This window comes from Capra hircus, chromosome 12 (genome assembly GCF_001704415.2).
Source record: "Capra hircus breed San Clemente chromosome 12, ASM170441v1, whole genome shotgun sequence".
Lineage (NCBI taxonomy): Eukaryota > Metazoa > Chordata > Mammalia > Artiodactyla > Bovidae > Capra > Capra hircus.
In genome coordinates this window covers 9181360-9199401 of record NC_030819.1, presented here as the reverse complement: position 1 = coordinate 9199401, position 18042 = coordinate 9181360, and the positions used below count along the sequence as shown (strand labels likewise).

Genomic DNA, 18042 nt, shown 5'->3' with positions numbered 1-18042 from the left:
TTTCACACTTATTTTTACTTACGAGTTTATAGGTACCATATTAGTAATAGTATAATTTTCCAAAATAATTTGGTGAAAAAGGTACTTTATTGTTTTAATATCATTTCTCCACTTATTGCTGTGGTATTTGCATATTTCTCTCTGTATTCATTTGTTAGTATCATTTATAATCTGTAAAATGTCTGTTCATATCTTTGGGGTACCTTGTTTAGATTGTAAATTTACATTGGGTATTTCTGTTGGCTCTGTAACTTGAGGATATCAAAGGACAAGTTTGTGGCTTAAATCAAAAGAATAGTGACTTTGCCACTGAGTTACAGAGGATATCAGTGACAATGTCCATTTACTTCATGCTTTGTACTTTATATATGTATAGAGGTGTGGTATAATTCACAGATTAAAGTACATGTGAAGACATCTGTCCAATATGTAATTTTTAAGTGTTGCACCTAAGACTTGTAGTTATTCTTGCTTTTCTGATTAATAGTTATTAGTTCAGTTCAGTTGCTCAGTCGTGTCTGACTCTTTGTGACCCCATGAATCGCAGCATGCCAGGCCTCCCTGTCCATCACCAACTCCCGGAGTTCACCCAGACTCATGTGCATCGAGTCGGTGATGCCATCCAACCATCTGATCCTTTGTCATCCCCTTCTCCTGCTGTCCCCAATCCCTCCCAGCATCAGGATCTTTTCCAATGAGTCAGCTCTTCGCATGAGGTGGCCAAAGTATTGGAGTTTCAGCCTCAGCATCAGTCCTTCAAATGAACATCCAGGACTGGTCTCCTTTAGGATGGACTAGTTGGATCCCCTTGCAGTCCAAGGGACTTGCAAGAGTCTTCTCCAGCACCACAGTTCAAAAGCATCAATTCTTCGGCACTCAGCTATCTTCACAATCCAACTCTCACATCCATACATGAGCACTGGGAAAACCATAGCCTTGAGGACCTTGACAGACCTTTGTTGGCAAAGTAATGTCTCTGCTTTTGAACATGCTGTCTAGGTTGGTCATAACTTTCCTTCTAAGGAGTAAGTGTCTTTTAATTTTATGGCTACAGTCACCATCTGCAGTGATTTTGGAGCCCCCCCAAAATAAAGTCTGACACTGTTTCCACTGTTTCCCCGTCTATTTCCCATGAAGTGATGGGACCGGATGCCATGATCTTTGTTTTCTGAATGTTGAGCTTTAAGCCAACTTTTTCACTCTCCTCTTTCACTTTCATCAAGAGGCTTTTTAGTTCCTCTTCACTTTCTGCCATAAGGGTGGTATCATCTGCATATCTGAGGTGATTGATATTTCTCCTGGCAATCTTGATTCCAGCTTGTGCTTCTTCCAGCCCAGTGTTTCTCATGATGTACTCTGCATAGAAGTTAAATAAGCAGGGTGACAATATACAGCCTTGACGTACTCCTTTTCCTATTTGGAACCAGTCTGTAGTTCCATGTCCCGTTCTAACTGTTGCTTCCTGACCTGCATATAGGTTTCTCAAGAGGCAGGTCAAGTGGTCTGGTATTCCCATCTCTTTCAGAATTTTCCACAATTTATTGTGATCCACACAGTCAAAGACTTTGGCATGTGTTTATTTTTCCAACTAAACAATTTAAATATTATTTAAATTTATGTCGTTAGAAATTGGATTAGGCTTCTCCAGAGAAACAGAACCAACAGGGTATGTGTATTATGTTTTCATATGTACAGAGAGAGAGAGAGATTGGTTGGTTGACTGACTTAAAGCAGTTGATACCTGTGATTGTGCAGGCAATTCCAAAACCTGCAGGGTAGTTACATTTCAAGTTCAAGGTCAGTGTGCCTGTAGTATTCCTTCCTGCTTGGGAGGGTAATCCTTTTTCTTCAACTGATTAAGAGAGGCCCACCCATGTTATTAGAGAGTAATCTGCTTTATTCAGAGTCTACTGACTTAAATGTTAACTTCATCTAAAAAAAGGAAAAAAAAAAAATAAAACCATGGCACTTTTCTGGAGGTCCATTGGTTAAGACTCTGTGCTCCTAGTGCCGGGGGCACACGTTTGATCCCTGTTCGGGTAACTAAGATGCTGCATGCCTTGTCCAGAAAAAAAAAAAAGAACAAAAAACCCTTTATAGAAACGTCTAGAATACTGTTTGACCAAATATCTGAATACTGTTGGCTAGCCAAGTTGACACACAAAATTAACCATTGTGAAAGTGTTCATTTTATCCCTTAGAGGTTTTGAAGTTTTTAACAATAGACGTATTCTTCCAGAAACAGATTTACACATCTTTTCATGCAACAGTAAATTGTGAACATCTTCCTACATCATTGCATAAAGATCCATGCCACTCTTTTTTTATCAGCTACCTGGACTTACATTATGGGTAGGGTCTTCTGGACCTCCTGTGCTCATTCTAGAAAGGGTTCTTGTGCCGTCTCTGCTATTTGTTATTGCTCCTTGCATTCTAATAGATTTCTCAGGGTTCAGACATTGAAAAAAATACTTCCTGACAGCCACAACCTGCAAAAGAAAACCCAAACCAACATAAACTTCCTCCTACAATTTTTCCTATCTCAGAAAATGGCAATTTAAGCTAAAAGTTTGTCTTTTCCTTGAATTCCCTCTTCCGCCATTCTCACTGCCCCCATCCTGACCAAACTCTTCATCACCTCTTGTCCAAATTGTTGCAGCAGCCAGTCTTCCCCCCTCCACCCCTACTCCCTGCTAATTAATATAGCGGTTAAAGTGATCCTTTTAAAATACACATCAGCTCAGCCCACACTTAGTTGCTTGTCTTCAAACATGTCAGGCGCTAGCATCCGGGCCTCCTCACTGGCCTGTCCTCTGCTGGGTCCAGCTCTCATGGCCTCACCTAAACATGATTACCTCCCGAAGGCGCCACTTCCACATACCGGCCCATTGAGGATGGGGACGCCAATGTATGAAGCGGGTGGAGGGGGCACGAGCATTCAGTCCATAACGTGTGTTTAGCTGTCAAAGCTCTCCTCCCCAGAGCTTTTCCAGGTGATCTGTGCCTACTCAAATTGTAGATTGTCTGGGTTTTGCTTGTTTGTTTTGCTGACACGTTTTTAGTGAAGCTATGAGTTTGTGCATGTCAGATATAAGAAGAGGTTCAGTGTTCTACATAACCCAGATTCCTTACTTGAACTGTGATTCACAATAAGGATGAATATTTTGTTACTACTTGAAGAATACAGAAGTTACCATTTGATTCCAAATTTTGTATTGTAATCATTGCTTGTATTTAATTTTTTTTAAGTACCATTATCTTTAAAACACCACAATTCTAAGACAAACGTATCTGTGTAAGACTGAGGTTTTTTTCTTGTGGAAACAATGCATTTGCCCGAAAGAGAAAATAACCTACGTTGCACTGAGCAGCTTCTTCATAGCTGTGCTGTTGGCATTTACCCAAGGACTCTTGAGGAACTATCAAATTATATGTCTTTGAAGCTTAGCCAGGGATCTTAATGAAACCAAATCACGCTGAACTTCCTAAAGCTAATTTAAATCTCAAATTGTACATTTTAAATTAAGTTTTTATTGATAATAAATATACTTTATTTCTTATTAGCCTTGAAAGCTTGAGTAATAATATCAGTAGAATAAACATGTTTTACAAAGATTTACCATTAAGAATGGTATTAATATGACCCTTGGTACGCTAGCACAATTAGATTTCAAAGTTAGCATTTACGAAGTAACAGCGATTAATGACAACCATCGAAAACAATTTTGAACTCCATCAGTTTAACTCAGGAGGGTAAACTTAATATGATAATTCATCTAGTTGAATTGTATCAGCTTAGCAGGAAAGTATGTAAATATGTGACCCTTACCTAGTTTCTAAATGGATGCTGTGCTGATAGATTTATCAGTTCCATTAAAGAACTTTGGGGAACTTTGGAATTTCAGCAATTGTTCCCTTGGAGGCTGAAAACCCAACCTGGTCTCATACTGGGACCATTCTGGTCTGCATATTTCCATAATTTGCCTTTGCTACTAATATGACAGCAAGCCACAAATAACTGTTTCTAATAATATCAGATGGAGTTGTGGAGGACAGCATTTTAATGTAGTAAAAGACCTCCCCGCGAGGTTGTTATTGCTACTATAGAACAGCAGCTACACAGTTGCAACTGTAGTCTCTTAATTGATTCGTTTAATTAGCAAGAGCTGAAGCTTGGGCTGTATCTTGTCATCTGATAGCACAAGGCTCAAACATGCATCCTTCGTATTTATAGATATAAATATGAACATAGTCAAAAAGTTTCACTCTTTCTGAAAACTCCCTTATGGATATTGAACTTGAATAGAGTAAACTCCCATTTGTTGAAAATCCAAATAACTGGCAAATGAAAAGAACTAGGTTTGTTATTGTTTTCCTTTACCGGTGGGGTTCCCTGGTAGCTCAGACGGTGAAGAATCTGCTTGCAATGTGGAAAATCTGGGTTCAGTCCCTGGGTCGGGAAGACCCCCTGGAGAAGGGCATGGCTACCCAGTCCAGTATTCTCGCCTGGAGAATCCCATGGACAGAGGAGCCTGGAGGGCTACAGTCCATGGGGTCCCAAAGAGTTGGACACATCTGAGCGACTAAGCACCCATCTCCTTTACCAGTACTCTTTTGGGAAGTAACCTATGTCACGTTTTCGGTTATTACTGTCTTCCAAAAATCAACATCCAGAGAACTTCTTTGGTCTTCTGTACCTTATAAATCCCTCTGTCTACATATCTGACTCGTCTCTAGTCTTCACTCGCCTTTTTCTCCCTTCTCTTTTCCATCTCTTGCTCCGTATCAGGGAGGTTTCAGAAGTGACACGGTGGCTTATTGGGATTTCTTGCATGCTGGTCCCATGTCCTTGGGTTTGCAGCCACCCAAGAGGCTTACTTTCCTGTGTAAACAGGGACATCTGAGTGAATTACCCCTGGAACTTGACCCATTAACCCAAGCTGCCCTGGTCCCAGTTTCCTTGGATGGGAAGGAGAGGGGCCTGGGAGGTGTCTGGCATAGAACCCCAGAGCCTACATCAGACGGGCACGTCTACCCAATAATCACAGGGCTCCATCCCCACGGGATCAAGCTTTCTCCTTATTCCTGACGCTTTTCCCATCCAGCTGTAGAAAGCAGCTGTGGCCACAGGCTTGACATTTTGTCAAGGGTTGATGAATTCTCTCTGGTTTTGTTTGTTTGTTTTTAAATTTATTTATTTAATTGTAGGATAATTACAATATTGTGATGGTTTTTGCCATACATCACCCAATGGCTGATTCATACTGATGTATGGCAAAAATAATCACAATATTGTAATTATCCTATAATTAAAATAAATAAATATAATGCTAAGAAAAAAGTAAAGCTTTAGCATCCCTTCCTGCATTTCCCTACAGTATTCAAAACTTCAGCTAAAATAGGGATAAGATAAAGCTAAAATAGGGGTAAGATAAGATTTGATAAGATGAGGTTCTAAGTACAGTCTTAATCTTGAACATTGTTTTAGTGGTGACGTGTTCCACCTATACTGTACCTGACTTAAGAAGGAACTTTTAGAATATGTTTACTTTCCAGCCTTGTGAAATAGGCATGCTGAATATAATTCAAACATGCAGTTGTTGATATCTCATGCATGAAGCGTTTTGAGCAAAAATGTGAAAGAAGTCGTGGGCCGCCTGCTCCTAACTACATGCTAGGCTGTATGACGGATGAACACAACTTGGCTCCTACCCTTCAGTAGTGCACTGGCTGCAGGGAAGCCCAGGCCAGCAGCACCGTGAGTACACAGTGGGTGGCAAGACGGGATGCAGAGGCGGGGTTGCTGGCAGAGAAGAACAGAGATGTGTTCCATGTTGTTCTTGTTTCGTTGTTAAGGTGTATCTCACTCTTTGTGACCCCATGGACTGTAGCCTGCCAGGCGCCTCTGTTCATGGGATTCTCCAGGCGAGAATACTGGAGTGGGTTGCCATTTCCTTCTCCAGGGAATCTTCCCGACCCAGGGATCAAATCTGCATCTCCTGCATTGGCAGGTGGATTCTTTACCACCGAGCCACCAGGGAAGTTCAGTTCAGTCGCTCAGTCGTTTCCGACTCTTTGCGACCCCATGAATCGTAGCACGCCAGGCCTCCCTGTCCATCACCAAGTCCCAGAGTTCACTCAGACGCACCTCCATCGGGTCAGTGATGCCATCCAGCCATCTCATCCTCGGTCGTCCCCTTCTCCTCCTGTCCCCCAATCCCTCCCACCATCAGAGTCTTTTCCAGTGAGTCAACTCTTCACATGAGGTTTCCAAAGTACTGCAGTTTCAGCTTCAGCATCATTCCTTCCAAAAAGCCATGGATCTACTAGTTTTACTTTTTCCTTTCTGATACAAAAGCATAAAGTGTAAGCCATAGGGCATAGCTCTTTGAATAAGAACCTCCTTTTCATATCCTGTTAGTCATTAATTTTTTTTAACGAGCATACATAAAGCCTGGCATGTATAGGTTGTCATGGTAGTCAGTCATCTCACATTGGCTGAGCATCTATTATGTGAGGACACTGAGTTCTGGCAATTCAAAGGAAAACGGCATCTCTGCCAGCCATGACCCACTGCCACCCCAGGGTGTTGAAATCCTAGCATGATGAGAATGATCAGAGCCTTGTGTGAAGAAGAAATGTTCTGGGGGTTGAAAAAAAGAAACAGAGGATTATGGGAAGCTCCTGGTAAATATGTCCAGCTCATTCTTAGACTCTGGGGGTGAATAGAGTTTGAAGCAGGGACAGGGCGTTCAGATAGAGGGGAACGGCATCTGCAAAGACCCAGAGACAGCACGTTCAGAAACGGCTCTGCAGTGATGGTGGAGAAAAGCACAGGGGATAAAATAAGTGAACGTAGAGAGGCGTGAGATTGTCCGTGTATTTAAGGGAAAGGAAGCTGGCTAGCGAGGGTGGCAGTATCACCTGAGCTGTATTTTGTTTTGTCTGGATTTTTTTTTTCATTCGCACCACACAGCGTGTTGAATCTTAGTTCCCCAACCAGGGACTGAACCTGGGCTCAGGTGGAATAGATAATGAGTTGGGTTTTTGACCATTTTAAGTCTGAAATGCCAGAGGGACATGTATGATGTAAAGGAAAGATCAGGGAAATGATGAAGGGTGAGCATGTCAGTGGGTGCCTTTGGACATGAAGATGTGGTATCTGAAGCCTGCAGTAGCTAAGATCACCTGAGGGGATGGTGAAGGGACAGGCCCGGAATGGACCCCTGGGGAATGCCCACTTCCAAGGGGGAGGCTTCTAGCATCTCTAATAGAATCCTTTAAAAGTGACATTATCTATTGTCCAAATCATTTCTATTATATGTGGCTATTGGAAGCCAATTTAGTGCAACCTCAATCATGATTTCACAGTGTCCTAGGGTGTCCCTAATTATTTCAGAATGTCTCAAAATCCTGCTGCTGTCTGCCGAAGACCCTCAAAATAAAAATTAATTTTAATGAATAACATAATGCCTTACACTTGTGTGATGCTTTAGGGTTTTAGAATGCTTATTTGATTCCATCCCATTTCTAAGAGAGACAGGCCATATAACACCTTTAGAGTTGCTCTTTGAAATATTGTCAGTTTAAAATATTTGCAATTACTCAGTTATATGCTCACAAGAAATTTATGTGAACTACCAGTGATAGCTTCTGGTAAGCGTTGTTGGATTCGTGATCTCCAAAGAAGATTTAGCTTCAGGACCAGGGACCAGGCTTGATCACTTAAGAGCTTTTGTGTAACAGAGTTTTATTAAAGTGACAAAGGACAGAGAAGCTTCTGACACAGACATCAGAAGGGGGATGAGAGAAACCCACTTGCTAGTCTTATCAAGGCCTTATATACTTTTACCCACTCCTACAACAAACATCTTAAATTAACAAGATTAGAACTAACAATAGAAAGATCTTGCCAGACCCACTCCCATACATAACCTCTTAAGATAGGATTAGTCAGAAGGTTCTTGGTAAAAAGGAGAAACATGTCCTTGAGCAAGATACATTGTTGTTACATAATCCTTAGTACAGAGCTTAAGGAAAAGCATTGAGCCATAAGCTCTGGGCTTAAAGAAAAAATGTTTTATGTGACTAAAACAAGGAATGTAAGAGGAAAGAGGAGAGTGAAAAGGCTGGCTTAAAACTCAGCATTCAGATAACTAAAGTCAAGGCATCTGGTCCCATCACTTCATAGCAAATAGATGGGTAAACAATGGAAACAGTGACACTCTTTATTTTCTTGGGCTCCAAAATCACTGCAGATCGTGCCTGAAGCCATGAAATTAAAAGACGCTCGCTCTGTGAAAGAAAAGCTATGACCAACCTAGACAGCATAGTAAGAAACAGAGACATTACTTTGCTGACAAAGGTCTGTCTAGTCAAAGCTATGGTTTTTCCAGTAGTCATGTATGGATGTGAGAGTTGGATTATAAAGAAAGCTGAGCACCCAAGCATTGATGCTTTTGAACTCTGGTGTTAGAGAAGACTCTTGAGAGTTGCTTGGACTGCAAGGAGATCCAGTCAGTCTATCCTAAAGGCAATCAACCCTGAATATTCATTGGAAGGGCTGATGTTGAAGCTGAAACTCCAATACTTTGGCCACCTGATGTGAAGAGCTGACTCATTTGAAAAGACCCTGATGCTGGGAAAGATTGAGGGCAGGAGGAGAAGGGGATGATAGAGGATGAGATGGTTGGATAGCATCACCAACTCGATGGACATGGGTTTGAGCAAGCTCCAGGAGTTGGTGATGGACAGGGAGGCCTGGTGTGCTGCAGCCCATGGGGGTCTCAAAGAGTTGGACACAACAGAGCGACTGAACTGAACTGAAGACAAGGAATAAAAAAAAAAAAAAAAAAAAGCATTTGTCCTTTTCTCCTCCTTGAGAGCCCTGGACCCATTCCTCCTTGAGGGCCCTGGACCCCTTATCAGCCTACCTATGAATTAACTCTCTCACCAGTATGTGAGTATTTTTTGGGGTGGGAGAGGGTTAGGGGGAGGTATACTAAATAAAGTTTGATTCTTGTGTTTAAATCTCAAATCTCCCACTTGCCAGCTTTGTGACCTTGAACAAGTTACTTAACCTTTCTGGTCCTCAATTTTCCTGCCAGCAAAATGTCTACTTTTATGGAATTGGTGATGGTTGAATAAAAAATGTTGGTAAAATGCTGAAATATAATAGGAACTTAGCCTGTAGTAGCTCAACTATTATTATAACCCCTGAAAATATTGAATACACTCTTCCTTTGCAATCATTTTGCCTCACTTTTTTTCTTCCTTTTTCTCACTTGCTTTGAAGACTTGCTGTCATCTGAAATTGTAATCTCAACTGAGATCACACTTGGTAGGCAATCTACCGAAAAATTCAGAAGGAAAGTATTTCTCTTTTATTTGGAAAGTCTAATTTTTGTTCATCCCATGATTTGACCTCCTCACATAGTTAACATATCATCTGCCATTGAATGCTAAAATATAAAGTACATATTTAAACCTGCACCTATGGCAGCAGGATTCTTAAGAACGCCAGCTTCTTTGAAGCTTAATGAAGTTCACCAAGAGCAGCCTTGACTAGGAAGACTTTGGCGTGTTGTGTTTGAAAGGCAGCATACTTTGGATATAGGACCTGATATGACAGTGCTTATGGGGCTTCACACACCAATCTCACTTACCACTTAAGGCCCCTGTAGTGTAGTACCATGCGTTGCTGATCCTTCATCCATAAAATCCATTGATTATTATTTACCTTATGGTGAGAGTGATATGGAATTGGCAACTCTTTCTCATGGAAGCCGAGTCAGACCGGCATTCTCAACTTGAGCATGTGTAGGAATTAACTGGAAAACTTGCTAAAAATGCAGATCCCCATGATCCAGTGAAACTGATCCCTTAGGTTTGAGTTAAAGCCTAAGAATCTACCAGTTTCAAGTAGCCCAGGACTAGGATTTGGAGTATATTTTCACACGTGTTTAACATAGTATCTGATTTAGGAAGTGGATACCAAAAGCTACATTGTATTACTGGTCTTGTGAGTCACACATAGGAACAGTGTTCTAGATGTTTCTTTTAATAAAAGGATAGAACAAGCATTTGATTATTTGAACTAGTTAATTGATGATTGCATGTGTTCATAATACATATATATTTTGATTATTTGCACTAATTAATTGATGGCTATTTATGTTCACAATGCATATATACTGATTATTTGCACTAATTAATTGATGGCTATATATGTTCATAATACATATATGTATTTTTTAATCAGGTAGGGACCTGATAGCACCTAATGTATAATTAAATCCATAGTTTGATCGACTGTACCTTTTCAGTTTACATGTCAGCTACACAGTCTTTTAGATTTGGTCTGCATTGTATCAAGTCTTAGACCCACAGGACAGCGATCATTTTTACTTTTGGCCTAGATCAGGGTTTCTCAACCTTGGCAGTGGTGACATTTTGAGATGGGCAATGTTTTTTGTTGTGGAAGACTGCTCCGTGCATTATGGGATGTTCAGCAGCATCCCAGGCCTCCGTCCACTAGATGCCAGAACACCTGCCCAGATGTAACCACTAAAATTGTTTCCAGACTTTGCCGAGTGGCCCTGGGGGTGGGGAGGGAACACAGTCATCTCTAGATGAGAATCTCTGGCCTAGACTATAGTAATAGTCGTAGTGGGATTTCAGACTTTCCTTTTCTGTTTCACTAATAAATATAATGTTCTACTGAAGATGAACTCTCTAGAATAAATGTGATACTTCTTAATGGCCCGAAGCTTACAAGTTCTTGTATCCACCCTGACCTACTCAGATGCCTCCTGCAGAGAGACTGGCAGCCAGCTTTAGCCCTGGTGCTTGGTTGGCTTAAAAGCACGCTTGCCTATTGGCTGTGTGGGTTACTTGTGCTTAGTCTTCCTCCTGCTGGATCATAAGCCACTTCTGCTGTGGACAGCCCATTCCTGAGAGGAAGGCCAAGCCCCAGTTTGTATAATTGCATTCTGTTCATTTGGATCCTTTTATCCATTGGAATAGCCCTACTGTCACTGTTTGCATGAGACCCCTACACCCTGAGTCCACGGCGAGAGTGTAGTTACCCCCTGATCGTAGAAACCACTGCTTGCCCATGGCCCCCACACCAGTGGGCCCTGCCATCATCCAGGTGAGATTCATCCAGCCGAGTACACTGCATGCATCCCTCAGGATGGCATTGGTGAAGAAATGCTTTTCTGTTCCTTTCCACCTAGCATGTGGTTGCCTAGCTCTGTAGTGTTTTGTGCCCCTTACCCTGTGGATGGAAAGTGTATATATAGCAGAATGCCTGGCAAGGCATGGAAAGGTCCAGCCGTCACTAGTAGCTCAAGTCTGTATCCTGAGATGTAGCTTTCCCATGTTTCATATGATGTAAATTCTCAAGGTTGTCGGGGACAGCTAAGGTAATGACTAAGGTATCCGTGTTAATTACCCAGGTAATTACCAAGCATCAGGGGACACGTGAAACTGCCACGTGCCCTTGTTTGAAATGGAACCACTGCCTCATTTAAGGATGGGGAGATAATCCATGTGTAAGTTCTCACAGTCCCCCTTGGAGTCCACTGTGTCCTAGAGCTCGGGCCACCACCTGCTGCTAAGCTGAGCACCCATCTCCGTTGCTCAGCTGAGCGGCCCTTTAAGACTGGGCTGCCCAGGAGACAGCGTGCCCTGAGTGTGCCTGCAGTGAGCTTGTTGCTTTAGGCTTGTGACCTCGTTTAATCCGCCCAACCGTTGAGATCATTGGCAGAGCCCCCACCTCACAGATGAGGCCAAGTCTCTGCTGTAAATTTACAGATGGTAGTTTGTCAGAATGGCTCGTACAGTGTGGGCAGCCACAGGGACAGACCTGGACCGACAACACAGCTTGGCTTCCTCCCAGCAGCGCGTTGCGTGGTTGGAGTTTAGGTCCTCCACGGCCCTCCGCACCTCCGTATGATTCCTGACCACCTGGTGGAGAGTAGTTTGTGAAGCGGGGGTCAGGAGGGACTAACCCTCCTCTTCTGTGTTTGATCTTAGAGCCCACCCACTTAGCTTAGGGCTGGAGGTCTGCACCCCTCAGTTTCCTCGTGAGAATTGCTTTCATATTGGGGCTAGGGGGTGGTTCTTTTTTTAGAAAGGGTAATATTGATCAAAGTAACTATTGTAGCTATTAAAAATAGATTAAAATTGCAACTTGATGTTCACTTTATATAAAGCCTTTCCTCTCAGTGAGCATGTGAGAAGACCTCAGTTGACCCTTCAGGTGATTGGGGCGTGAAACAGCGGTTGAAGTGTGTTGTGGAAGATGCACTCTTGTTTTTGTAAGTATTGAACCTCTCTTTCTCTACCCGCTGTTAAACAAAACTCTGAGTCCCCTTCAAGGGTTTTAGGAATAATGCAGGTAGTTTGCAAAATACAGGTGCCTGGCAATATTTCGTGATATTGCACATCTAAACTGGTGGTTCTCAGCCTGGGTGGTGCTGCTCCCTGGGGGACTTTGGCAATGTCCGTAGACATTTTGGTTGTTACCAGTGGTGGGCTGCTATTGAAATATAGTGCACTAATTTCCTTAAATATATTGAGAACATATCCAACCCAGGAGGCTTCTGAAACATCCTACAATAAATAAGACAGCCCTACAAAAGAATTATTCTCCTTAAAATGTCAATAGTGCCAAAATGTCCATGTCTAGATGATATTTATAAAAGGGCATATAAACATCTGTGACCAACTCCTCAACCTTAAAGCTGTCTCAGTTCAGTTCAGTTCGGTTGCTCAGTTGTGTCCGACTCTTTGCAACCCCATGAACCACAGCACGCCAGGCCTCCCTATCCATCACCAACTCCCAGAGTCCACCCAAACCCATGTCCATTGAGTCGGAGATACCATCCAACCATCTCATCCTCTGTCATCCCCTTCGCCTCTTGCCCTCAATCTTTCCCAGCATCAAAGTCTTTTCCAGTGAGTTAACTCTTCGCATCAGGTGGCCAAAGTATTGGAATTATAGTTTCAACATCAGTCCTACCAATGAACACCCAGGACTGATCTCCTTTAGGATGGACTGGTTGGATCCCCTTGCAGTCCAAGGGACTCTCAAGAGTCTTCTCCAACACCACAGTTCAAAAGTATCAATTCTCTGGCGCTCAGCTTTCTTCACAGTCCAACTCTCACATCCATACATGACCACTGGAAAAACCATAGCCTTGACTAGATGGACCTTTGTTGGCAAAGTAATGTCTTTGCTTTTGAATATGCTATCTAGGTTGGTCATAACTTTCCTTCCAAGGAGTAAGCATCTTTTAATGTCATGGCTGCAGTCACCATCTGCAGTGATTTTGGAGCCCCCAAAATAAAGTCAGCCACTGTTTCCACTGTTTCCCATCTATTTGCCATGAAGTGATGGGACTTCTAATTAAAGCTGTCCGATGCTCCACAAACTCACTCTTACGTGCCCGTGGATAAGTAGTGTGCAGCGATTCCACCCTGTTCACTGTAGCTTACTTCTTGTTGGCATCTTGATTGTATGAAAGGAAAAACTGGGGTCCATACACATGCATGTCATATATATTAACTACTTTTTCCTAACATTGATGACCCTCTTTGTAGGCTTCTGTGTCTTCACAAAATTTTGACCATCATATCAGTTTTTATCAATGAAGTTTTCTCTTAATCAGTATCTGCAGTTATGATCCAAGGGATTTTGCGATATATATATATAATATTCTTGATTGTATCTACATTTCTTTTCAAAAAAGAACAAAGTTTTTGCAGGCTCACCCATCAGTAGAGTTTTCTTGTTGGATCGTCTCTGTTAATGTTCCTCAGAGTAAAAGATCAATCAGATATTGTTGTATCAGTTTATCAATTTGTTGAAAGCAAACCTACATAAATACATGCTGTGTGCGCCACATGTGTGCACAGCATGTCTGAGCTTGAGACAAAGCCTGCCATCTTCCAAAGGGCAGCTCTTGAGGTCTGAAGGCGAGCCTGTGAGGAGGTGAGAGTGGTGGCCCATCCCTCACTTACAGCTCCCCCTGCTCCGTGCCCACCCTGTGCAGCCTGGTAGCCTGGCCCTCCGTGGGTCTGCTGGCTAGTCTGCACTTGGCAGAGGGCTCTGAGATGTACCCGTAGGATTTTAATTTCTCGAGGTGACTTCATGCCAACTCGGAGAGGTTAATGCCCACTGAAAGAATTCATTAATTACATCTTGCGAGAGAAGGGGGTCTGCCATGCCACACAGGGCCGCTGGGGAAGTTCCAGGTTGGTTAGGAGGTAAAAAGGAGTGAGGGGAAAGCACGGAGTGGGGGGGGGGGGCAGCCTTTACTGCGGTTTCTGAATGAAAAGCCAAGTGGCTCCGGGTAAACAGGTTAGGACTGGCGAGTTTGAATAATGTCGGTGGGCTCTAGGAGTGGTCCTCCTTATATGGTACCTGGCCCTAGGGTGATTTGGGGCAGGAAACAGCACCTTGGTTTGTGTTAGGTAAAAGGTTTGGCTGGTGGAATATAAAGGTGCATTCCCAGGCTCAGCCCTGTCTTTAAAAGAGTTAAGCTAGCCCTGGGAGGGGCCGGAGGCAGGCGAGCAGGATCTCTCAGGTCTCTAAGGCCTCCAAGATTTAAAAATCATTGTAAGATACAGAAAATAAAAAACTGAACTGTGATTAATACGCAGAGAACCTACAAACAGTTGGAAACAAGGGAACTGGTGTCCAATAACTAAACTCACGAAGACTGGATGTCTAAGCCAGAATGCGTATATGTTAATTTGAGGGGACGAAGATTTCTTCCAGATCTTCAAAGGTTCCTTCCAGAGCTTTGAATGGTGGTTCGGGAATAACTGGGCTTCCCTGATAGCCCAGTTGGTAACGAATCTGTCTGCAATGTGGGAGACTTGGGTTCGATCCCTGGGTTGGGAAGATCCTCTGGAGAAGGGAAAGGCTACCCACTCCAGTATTCTGGCCTGGAGAATTCCATGGACAGTGTAGTCCATGGGGTTGCAGAGAGTCATGACTGAGTGACTGTCAGTTTCACTTTCTTTCATGAAAATAATTACGAAGCTAGTTAGAATAATTTTAGAGCTGGTCTGGGTTATGTGATAACGAGAATGGAGAGAGATTGAACATACCTATACTCTGGCGAAACCTGCGCGTCCCTGTTAACCTTCTGCCAGAACACCCTTCCGGGTCCACCTCCGTTCCTTCTCTGTTTTCTGTGCCTTAGTGCGACAGTCACCTTCTTGCAGAGCGGACTCGTGTGGTCAGTCAGGCTGCAGCCCTGCAGCTCTCATAACTGACTTGTACCCTGCAGAGTGTAGTTCTGTTTCCCTTACACTAATGTACAGATCGCGTGAATTGAAACTCTGAGTGTCTCCAAGCTCTGCGGTTGTGCGTGTCCATAGTTGGTTAGTATAGCACTTCTGTGTGGAGTTTTACCAACACGGCTCCCAGAAGTTCCTAGGACTCTTCCATTTCTTAGGTAACACTCTCTGTAGTACATACACTCAAGACAGGGAAAACAAAAAACAACGTTTTGTGGAAAGAGCCTTGAAAGATCTCATTTCTAGCCCCAGCAATGCCTTGCCCTGGTGATGTGACCTTCCGAAACCTCAGCTTTCTTTGTTGTAAGATGAGAGGTCGAGGTCAGTGACCTCCAAGCTCTTGCCTGGCACCATCCCGTTCTGAGAAGGCTGACTTTTGTCGCAATGTGCAGTTTGCTTCACACTGGTAGCAAAAACATCACATGTGCAACTTATTATCATGGTCTTTTGATTTTTGAAAAATTTCCTTGCGTCTCATGCGGGCGGACGTCCCTGACTTATCAGATACTGCTGTTGTGTCCTGTCACTCAATTCCTGGGGACAGCACATTGTGTGGCTACAGGCTCAGAGCTAATAATCAAGATGATATGTTCTGCTTGCTGTGACTTTTTTGCGGTTTCTGGGGGGGAAATGCAGATGCTTTTCAATTATTCTAAGGGAATTTTGATTAACCCCCTGGGTAGAGTTCTGTGTACCACCTGCCATGGAGAAGCGAGTTTTATTGAACAGAAGGTATAGAATTGAATTGCTCATATTTGTTTTCTTTCTGGTGCCTATAGTATTTCAAGCTAAAGCATTTTAATAAATATTTAATAAATATCTGTCTAAAATAGGTCAAAACTATTAGAATCTAAAGCTCTTTTGTTATTCAATTTCAAATGCAAATAAGTTCGTTTGATTCTAAGTGGAATTTCCAAAGTGAAGACTCACGTTTTTCTTTTATATATGTCAAAAGTAGTTATTTTTGACTGCAATAGTCAGCATCCTGCTTACTACTTAATTCTAAATATTCGCCCCTAGAAGCAGTTTCCTTACATTTATTGCAACGTTGCTATTTTTGTTGCTGTTTTTGCAGATGTTTTGCATTTTTACTGTTTTCTTCTCCTGATCCATTTTTTACCTTTTGCCTCTGGCCAAAATACAGGTGCTTGATTTACAGAGAATTTTCAAATGGCTGCCTCTGAAGCTTTAAGAAAACAAACCAGTTTTGTTAGGATATAATTCCATTCCACGCAATTCACCCATTGTTCCAAGAGTACAACTGAGTATGTTTTAGTCTGTTCAGAGCTGTACACCCTTCACCGTAATCAGTTTTAGAGCATTTTCATCACCCCCCAAAAGAAACCCCAAATGCATTAGCAGTCACTGCCCGTTTTCTTTTCTTTCAACCCTTGCCAGCCACTGACCTACTCTCTATCTCCGTGTATTTACCCATCCTGGGCATTACATATAAACAAAGCCATACAACGTATGATCTGTTGTGACTGGCTTTTTTCACTTAGCACTTCTTAAAGATTCACCCATGTCATAGCATCAGCCCTTCATTCATCTTTGCCAAATAATATTCCATTCTATGGACATACCACATTTTTTCCTTCAGAATGGCCATCTGCCTTGCTTGTCTTTTGAGCTATTGTGTATGATGCCGTTATGAACAATCCTTTATATGTGTTTTTTGTGTGAATGCATGTTCTCATTTTTCTTGAGTGTATACCTCCAAATGTGATTTCTGGGTCATGTAGCAATTCTGTGTCTTTAAGTTTTTGAGGATTTGCCAGTCTTCTCTAAAGCCATTATACCATTTTACATTCCCCTCAGCACTTAATCAAACATTATTTAGCTTTTCCACATTCTTGGCAATGGGCTTCCCATTGGTAGCTCAGACGGTAAAGTGTCTGCCTACAATACAGGAGACCTGGGTTCAATCCCTGGGTCGGGAAGATCCCTTGGAGAAGGAAATGACAACCCACTCCAGTATCCATGCCTGGAAAATCCCATGGACCGAGGAGCCTGGTGGACTACGTCCATGGCATGGGGTTGTAAAGAGTCGGACACAACTGAGCAACTTCACTTTCACTTACCAACATAATTGACATATAATGTTACACTAGTTTCAGATGTACAGCATAATGATTCGGTTTTTGCATTGTTTTTGATCACCACAGTAAGTCTGCTGCTGCTAAATCGCTTCAGTTGTGTCTGACTCTGTGCCACCCATTGACGGCAGCCCACCAGGCTCCTCCATCCCTGAGATTCTCCAGGCAAGAACACTGGAGTGGGTTGCCATTTCCTTCTCCAATGCATGAAAGTCTAGTTAACATCTAATGTCTTTTAGTAGGTATGCGGACAGGACTCCTTTTTTTCTTTTTGAGTTTTTAAATTTTTTATTTTATATTGAGTATATCCGATCAACCATGTTGTGATAGTTTCAGGTGGACAGTAAAGGGACTCAGCCAGACATACACATGCATCTGTTCTCCCCCAGACTCCCCTCCCATCCAGGCTGCCGCAGAACACCGATCAGAGTTGCGCGTGCTATACAGTAGATCTTTGTTGCTTATCCCTTTTAAATATAGCAGTGTATACGTGTCAATCCCAAACTCCCTAACTATCCCTTACCCACCAGCAACCATGAGTTCGTTCTCGAAGTCTGTGAGTCTACAGGACTCATTTAAATAGGATTCCTCCTTCTCCCTAGCACTTACGGTAAATGCAAAAGTATCCAAA

The 18042-nt window shown here is 42.6% G+C and overlaps 1 protein-coding gene across 1 annotated transcript in view; it reads left to right on the top strand.

The window, feature by feature from the left end:
• PCCA (propionyl-CoA carboxylase alpha subunit) overlaps positions 1–18042 on the top strand; it is a 378687-nt gene that overhangs the window by 307171 nt on the left and 53474 nt on the right. The window lies entirely within an intron of this gene.